Source organism: Staurois parvus, unplaced genomic scaffold (genome assembly GCF_062004578.1).
Source record: "Staurois parvus isolate SC_StPar_1 unplaced genomic scaffold, SC_StPar_1.0 ptg000106l, whole genome shotgun sequence".
NCBI lineage: Eukaryota > Metazoa > Chordata > Amphibia > Anura > Ranidae > Staurois > Staurois parvus.
In genome coordinates, this window is record NW_028317902.1 from 3,640,001 (window position 1) to 3,648,441 (window position 8,441).

General features: G+C 39.0%; 1 long non-coding RNA gene across 1 annotated transcript in view; it reads left to right on the top strand.

The window, feature by feature from the left end:
• LOC149467531 (uncharacterized) overlaps positions 1-8,129 on the top strand; it is a 12,243-nt gene extending 4,114 nt beyond the window's left edge. Inside the window, exons 2-3 of the long non-coding RNA XR_016311909.1 lie at positions 5,977-6,142; positions 7,917-8,129. This is a non-coding gene — a long non-coding RNA (uncharacterized LOC149467531). The remainder of the gene's footprint in view (positions 1-5,976; positions 6,143-7,916) is intronic.
• The last annotated feature ends 312 nt before the right edge of the window (positions 8,130-8,441 follow it).

The window sequence follows — 8,441 nt, forward strand, 5'->3', positions numbered from 1 at the left end:
ACATAGCATGGTTGTTGGTGACAGATGGGCTGGTCTACGTACTTCAAAAACTGCTGGCCTACTGGGATTTTTCATGCACAACTATCTCTAGGGTTTACAGAGAATGGTCAGAAGAAGAGCAAATATCCAGTGAGTGGCAGTTGTGTGGAGGAAAATGCCTTGTTGATGTCAAAGGTCAGAGGGGAATGAGCAGATTGGTTCAAGTTGATTACAACAGTAACTCAAATAACCACTTGTTACAACCAAGGTATGCAGAATACCATCTCTGAATGCACAACACGTTGAACCTTGAAGGACATGGGCTATAGCAGCAGAAGACCACACCGGGTGCCACTCCTGTCAGCTAAGAACAGGATATGGAGGGTACGATTCGCACAGGCTTACCAAAATTGGATAAGAGAAGATTGGAAAAATGTTACCTGGTCTGAAGAAACTCAATTTTAGCTGTGACATTCAGATGGTAGGATCAGAATTTAGCCTAAACAACATGAAAGCAACTATCCATCCTGCCTTGTATCAACAGTTCATGGATATGCAGCTGAGAAATCTACAGAAACTGCGTGATGCTATCATGTCAATATTGACCAAAATCTCTGAGGAATGTTTCTAACACCTTGTTGAATCTGTGCCACAAATAATTAAGGCATTTCTGAAGGCAAAAGGGGGTCCAACCCAGTACTAGCAAGGTGTACTTAATAAAGTGGCCGGTGAGTGTATATATATATATATATATATATATATATATATATATATATATGCACAGACGTCCAATGGGGTGCTGGCAAGGAGGCTCATCTGTCTGCGGTTCTCTATACATCCCAGGGCTTTCACCTGCGTCTGGGCTGTGACTGCTGTCTATGTTGCTGAAATGTGCAAGATGCTCCCAACCATTAATAAAGTCTGCAGCCCAAAGAACATAAAAGTGAATCAGAACTCATCTCTAAAATATTTATATATCGGGCAGCATGTTTTTATATATATATATATATATAAATATATATATATATATACACGCACAAACAATAAACAAGCAGGCTCTCATATTCCTGAGGATCTGAACTCTTCCCAGGGCTATCGGTTGGGTCCAAACTGTGACTGCTGTTCATGGTGCTGAAATCACACACACTGCTCCAGCTTGTCGGCAGGATGGTACCAACTATGTATAAAATCTGCAGCTCGGAAAGAATTGCAGGGTTCCATAGCAATGAATATATGCATGCTTGTGTGTGTATATATATATATATATATATATACACACACACACACACAAACATTGAGATGCGTTCTGATCAGTTGCTATATCCTTTATATATATATATATATATATATATATATATATATATATATATATATACAGTGCCTTGAAAAAGTATTCACACCCCTTGAGATTTTCTACATTTTGTCATGTTACAACCAAAAATCTAAATTAATTTTATTGGCATTTTATGTGATAGACAAAGTGGCACATAATTGTGAAGTGGAAGGAAAATGATAAATGGTTTTCAAACTTTTTTACAAATAAATATCTGAAAAATGTGGCGTGCATTTGTATTCAGCCCCCTGTACTCTGATACCCCTAACTGAAATCTAGTGGAACCAATTGCCTTCAGAAGTCGCCTAATTAATAAATAGGAGACCACCTGTTTGTAATTAAATTTCAGTATAAATACAGCTGTTCTGTGAAGCCCTCAGAGGTTTGTTCTAGAACATTGATGAACAAACAGCATCCTGAAGACCAAGGAACACACCAGACAGGTCAGGGATAAAGTGTTGGAAAAGTAGGGTGATGTATCAAATCTCCAAATGGACATTTTGATGAATGTAAACAAAGCAGAAAAAAGTTATAACAAAATAAACAAATGCATTTGTTTAATTCAGATGATGTTACATAATTCAATAGTAATTTGGCCCATAGGGAAATGAAATCAATTTTTGATTTTTTTCTATAATTTGGATTCAAGTGAAATTTTGTTTCAAATTGAATTTGCAGTTGTCACAGTCAGTTAGTTCAGTTCCACAGTCCAATTCAATTCTTCTGTTTGAAAAATTTCCCCCCCCCCCAAATTTTCCATTAATTATTCTATTGTGTTTGAAAATATTGAATCCTTCCAAATAGTTTGAATATATGAATATCAAATCCTACCGAAATATATAGCAATCTTAGGTAACATGTATACAGGATATACAGTGTATAATTATATATACCGTATATATACATATATAGTATACACTGTATATATTATAAAAAACCATTATTAAGGGGGTATGAACACACAGTAGACAAGCAGCTTATCACCATCACCAAGTTCTAAAATAAACTGACAGCCGTCAACACATAGGTAACATGCATGTATGGATATACACGCATGTATACTGAATAGAAGACATAAAGTGTATGTAAACTCTAACCATTGAAAGCCATTGAAAGCACTTTGTAATATCCAGCCCAAAATCATGTAGGCTTGCTGTGCTCTCTGACTGAACTGTCACCAGTTAGCATTGGTCCCAGCTATCCCAGTGGACTACAAAACACATCTCCTTCCGATGTTATGGAGAAGAGGAGAGAGGGAAGTGTTTTTTAGTGCTAGCACACTCCCTCTCCTAGGGTGACAATGCTGATCGTCCTAGATACAGTATGGTTACCGCCATAGGGCAGGGAGAGTATTCCTGGCAGGATCAACTGCCTAAAATAAAGAAAAAAGAAAGTAGGAGAAAGGAAACCTTGGATATTTTACCTGATAGGTTACAAAATAATATGATGCATCCTACATCACAGTATGATTACTACATGATTACAGCCACAAGAACAGTGTGCTGCAGTGAATGAGTCACTTACAAATAATCTCTAACTCTAACATTGTAAGAGAGACACTTACAAAGAGTAACATTTTACAGACACAAAAAGGCATTATGAACAATCCCTACCCCTTACATTCCAGCCTTGACTTATCTGTGCTTGTAATTTTTCCATTGATTGCTTTTAAAGGCAAGGTTCTACAGTAGAGGATGACTACTTGGACACACAGTGAAAAACAAGCTTAAAGCACATAGCCAGAGACAAGAATTTGAGTAAATATTTTCAGTGGCCGAAGTTCCTAACCATCCAAAATACCATCAATACTTTTTTCACATTAGCTACAGATTTCCTGGCATCATTACTTTAGACTTCCACATGTACAGTATAATTTGTTATGTACAGTATATGCAATACTCATCACTCCAGTTTGTGTTAGTATCCAGTCCAGCAAAGCAAATTTTACAAGTATATCTATAGCCAAAACCTTTTTCTTAGTTTTAGGGAAAGATTAGAACCCCTGTCAGGTTTTTACTCCTATCCCTAGCTTTGTTGGAGAGATTTCCCCTCATTTTGTGTTTCTCCAGACAAGAAGAAAATGTGTGTTAGGGAAACAGATAATGAATAAAAGCTGACAGGGGTTCTAGCCCCCCCCCTTCTTAAATATTTTGGCTATAGATAATCTATTAATATAATTCGCAGCCAAATCAACTAATATTAGAAGTATATTTGGCTTGTTTGTGTGTACTATACCTCAATGCACTGTTTAACTGGGCAACTCTGTGGCAAATGAGGTTTAATGTTGATAAATGTAAGGTTATGCACTTGGGGGCTAAGAATATGCATGCATCATACATACTAGGGGGGTACAATGGGGGGAGTCAATGGTGGAGAAGGATCTGGGAGTTCTGGTAGATCACAAGCTTAATAATGGCATGCAATGCCAAGCTGTGGTTTCTAAAGTCAGCAAAATCCTCTCTTGTATTAAAAGAGGTATAGACTCCAGAGAGAGAGATATCATATTACCCCGGTACAAATCATTAGTAAGACCTCATCTGGAATATGCAGTTCAGTTTTGGGCACCAATTCACAAACAGAACATTGGGGAACTGGAGAAAGTACAGAGAAGGGCAACCAAACTGATAAGAGGCATGGAGGAGCTCAGCTATGAGGAAAGATTAGAGGGACTGAATTTATTCTCTCTTGAGAAGAGGAGATTAAGAGGGGATATGATCAACATGTATAAATACATCAGTGGTTCATATAGTGAACTCGGTGTAGAGCCATTCACCCTGAGGTCATCACAGAGGACAAGGGGGCACTCTTTATGTCTGGAGGAAAAGAAATTTAGTCTCCAAACACGGAAAGGTTTCTTCACAGTGAGAGCTGTGAAAATGTGGAATAGACTCCCTCAAGAGTTGGTTCTGGCCAGCTCAGTGGATTGCTTCAAAAAAGGCCTGGATTCTTTCTTGGATACACACACTATAACTGAATACTAACATTTATAGGTAACGTTGATCCAGGGAATATTCGATTGCCTCTCGGGGGATCAGGAAGGAATTTTTTTCCCCGCAGGAGCAAATTGGATCATGCTTTGCAGGGTTTTTTACCTTCCTCTGGATCAACTGTGGGTATAGGATAATACCTTTTTTAATGGTTGAACTGGATGGACTTTTGTCTTTTTTCAGCCAGACTTACTATGTAACTATACTATAGTAACCAATCAAAAGCCATCTGAAAGCTGATTTAGAACTAGATGCCATGGGTTACACATACCACTGTATACTGCACTAAGCTTTGAAATATTCTCCTTTTTATTGTTCTTCATATATTATGAAGTCAAATTCCACATTGTATTAAACTTGAAGGTGTAAGAAGCTTGAAAACTATACACTTCTTATAGCCTTCAAAAATTTTTTTATCACATGCATATAAATTAATTTTATTTTATTATTTTACAGGTCACACCCAGTAAATTAAAACAGAATTCTAAACAGTTACATACTATACATGCCTATTTGATGAGTATATTTCTGAGTTCGGATCCCAGTGCTGGTATCTTAAAGGATAAGTTCACCTATTTACTAAAAATAATAAATTCACATTTTTTTGCAGGTAAAAAAAATGTGCATTTATTATTTTTGATTGCAGGGTATTGGAAACCATTGCACCAGTGATTAGCAGATCACTGGTGCCATGCAGATCTCCTACAGATTTGTCAGTATATCTGCTTTCCCATACAGGATGTACAGGCAAGCAGATATACTGACAGGAAGAATCAATGTAGTTCATTGAGAACAACAAAAACAGACCGCCGCTAAGGCTGTCGGAACTTGTAGTTACTCATTCACAGAGGAGTTACAGCACGGCTGCGTTTATAAAAAATTTGACAGCTAGCGAGGGGGGAGAAGATCCCCCCTAGCTGTCAAAGCGTGGGAGCGGGGGTCCGGTGTATTCATAACATGTTACATGGTGCACCCTGAATATGGGTGTAATGTGTAACATGTTATGAAAGGAGAACTTATCTTTTAGGTTGCAAAGGGGCGAGTTTTCAGTGCAACATATCCCAGAACAGAAGTTATTTTAGAAACAAGGGGTAAAGTTATATTGTAGTGACACTTCTGCACTGCCTTCTGTGTAATCAATTAGCAACTTATAAATCTCCCCAATTACCACCTTAAAACTAAATGTGCGACAAATTAAATATAACAATTTATAAACCTACGTCAAGGGTGCTGCTCACATCATAATGAGTTCCCGCACATGGCGAATAGTAGCTTAGCAAAAAATATGCAGCGCTCCCTCTATATCAATCTATAGAACTCAATATATATCAACTGTGCATACAAAAAACACATATAAAATGCATATAACAATCTCCTGTGAAAATAGTGAACATTAAGAATCTCTTAAAAGTCTTGTATGTTAATATAAATCAAAAGTTCCAGAACCACATCTCAGTGTAAACGTATATAGTCTTCAATTTCGTGTTCTATTGGATATGCATTAAACACCATCATGCACTGTGGATCCCATCACCTCTATTGCAATGCACTCACCTCCAGCTATGGACCTAAAAACATATGTTGTTACATCTATGCAGGCATCCTCTCCTCTGGGGATATAGATATGGTCCCAATTCCCTTCTTTTTCAGCCTTAGGAACAATCTTTTCCTCAACAGAATACCTGGTTACTGTCTCTTTAAGAGGATCCCAGCCACTTCCTCCCCCATTGTCAGTGCACTCAGAGAAACATAGAGCCCTGATGAAGTCACATGGGGCGTGACGTAACGCGTGGGAGAAGCCTGATGTCAGACGTCACAAGACAGCTGGGTATACAGCTGTACAGTAAGTCTTTAACCCTTAAAGGTGTTTTTACCATTGATTCAATGTAAGTGCAATACATATAATAAAGGCTGGTATTTTTAACTACTACACTATGAGAGGCCATTCCCAGTGCATCCTTGGATATCTCATACCTGCAATACCTCTAAAACAAAGCAAAGCTAATTCTGGATAAAAGCCCTTTAAAAGCTGCAGGTGCTGTTAGTGAGCTTTGTCATAGACTTCTTTAGAGGCTTTGGAAACACTTTAAAACATTAAGAAATCTACAGGTGGTATTATTTTTGAAGCAAAGCAAATGCAACATGTGAACAGGGCAGTAAGCTTACCATTCTTTTTTTTTTTTGGTGACAGGTGCTTTTATTGGCATTAAGAGTGTTTTGAAAAAAGTGTGTTTAGGGCTCATAAATGTCCTAGAATGCCTAGAGTCACTATGTAGATAGATTACAGGGAGGTTTGGGAGTTCCATATGTTTCTGGATACTATTTGGCGGCTCAGATCTCCCAGTTGTCTATGCATCATGCCATGACAGATATCCCATTGTGGGTACTCTTGGAATTACCCAACTGTGCTCCGTTTTCCTTAACTACATTGCTTTGGCTCTCCGGATTTGAGCCCTATCATGCTTCACAGTTTACGAACCTGGAATTCTTTTAAATATTCGGATAATTTGATATCATCGTTTCTACCTATTTTGCCGATTACGCATAATCCTTTATTTCCACCAGGCTTAGAACATCCCCCTTCTTTCTCTTGGTGGACCTCCCATGGCTTTGTTATTGTACATGATTTTCTGAGCACTCATACGTTTCCATTATGGGAGTCTCTTTGAGAATCAAGGGGGGTCCTGCCACGGGGATATTATTGGTATTTGCAATTGCGCCACTGGGTCCTGTCCCTCCGTCGTACCTCTGCGTATCCTTACCGCAAAACGCCCTTTGAACACGTCTGTCAACATTCTCTAGGGTCCCCTGGTCTCATTTCTGTAATTTATGCCTCTTTTAACAGTAGGTCCACCTCACCACCCCTGTCTTATGTCTCTCAATGGGAGCGAGATCTGGGTTTCTCAATTGCGGAGGAGGATTGGCGTAGGGCCTGGGGGATGGTGGCAAAATGTTCCTTCAATACCGTCACTCTTGAGGCTGCCTGCAAAGTTCTCCTGCGGTGGTACTGGGTCCGGCTCGGACTGCTCACTTTAATCTGACTGGTGGAGATAGGTGTTTCCGGAACTGTGGTCTACGTGGGGACATCTTGCACATTTTGGTGGTCGTGCCCGTGATTGATAGGCTTCTTGTCTAGGGTTTTTGGTTTGCTGCAAACGTTATTTCATATTTTGGTCCGTAGGGATGCAAGGGTGGCCCTCCTGCATTGCCCAATTTTGGGTCTGTCTAGGTCTCAGCAGAAATTGGCATTCTACCTATTTATTTCGGCCATACGTGCTATAGCTCAAGCTTGAAGAACTCCTTTGGTTGTCTTCCAGGGGGTGAAGACCAGGATGAATGCTATGCTGATCAATGAACAGATGTCTAGCGTTCTTCAAGATTCTCATTTGAAATTCCTTAAGGTTTGGGAACCTTGGATACATTATTCCCTGCCATCCCTTCTTCCTACTAGTTATGGCCTCTTATAGTCATTGCCTGTGCTAGCCTTGGATCCATGATTCTTCTAGTTTTCTTTTCTTCCATGTTTTCTCTCTGAATCTTTCTTTTTTTCTAATTTTATCTGTGTTTTTATATTTTCTTTTTCCTTCTTTCTAACAGTTTTTTTTTTCTTTTCCCAGTAATATGATGGATTCCTGCTGCTATTATTTGGTTTGGCTTTTTGCCATCCCTCCTTGATGCCATTGGACATTCCGTTATTTGGCTAATACAAGTCAGCAGGATGTATCTGTTTATGTATGTTAATGTTCTGCTCTGCCCCTGCGTGGGCGTATCTTGAGCTTGGTGTATTATTAAAACAAAACCTTCTTAATAAAAATATTGAAATAGAAAAAGTGTGTTTAATATCACATTTTGAAGCAAGTGTAAACGAGTCCTTAAGGTTATGGGCAGGGTGATAGTTAGGGTTACAAGAAGGATTAGTGGTACGGTTAGCTGGGTTACAGGGATGGTTAATTTTAGAGTCAGTGCTGGGGTTGCAGAGGGGGATAGTATTTGGATTATTAGAAGGTTTAGTGTTAGAGTAAGTGCTTGGTTACTTGGGAGGGGGCAAATGTAAGACTAGGGTTACAGGCAGGGTTATAGTTAGGGTTACAAGAAAGATTAACGTTAGGGTTAGTGCTGGGTTACAGAGAGGGTTAATGTGA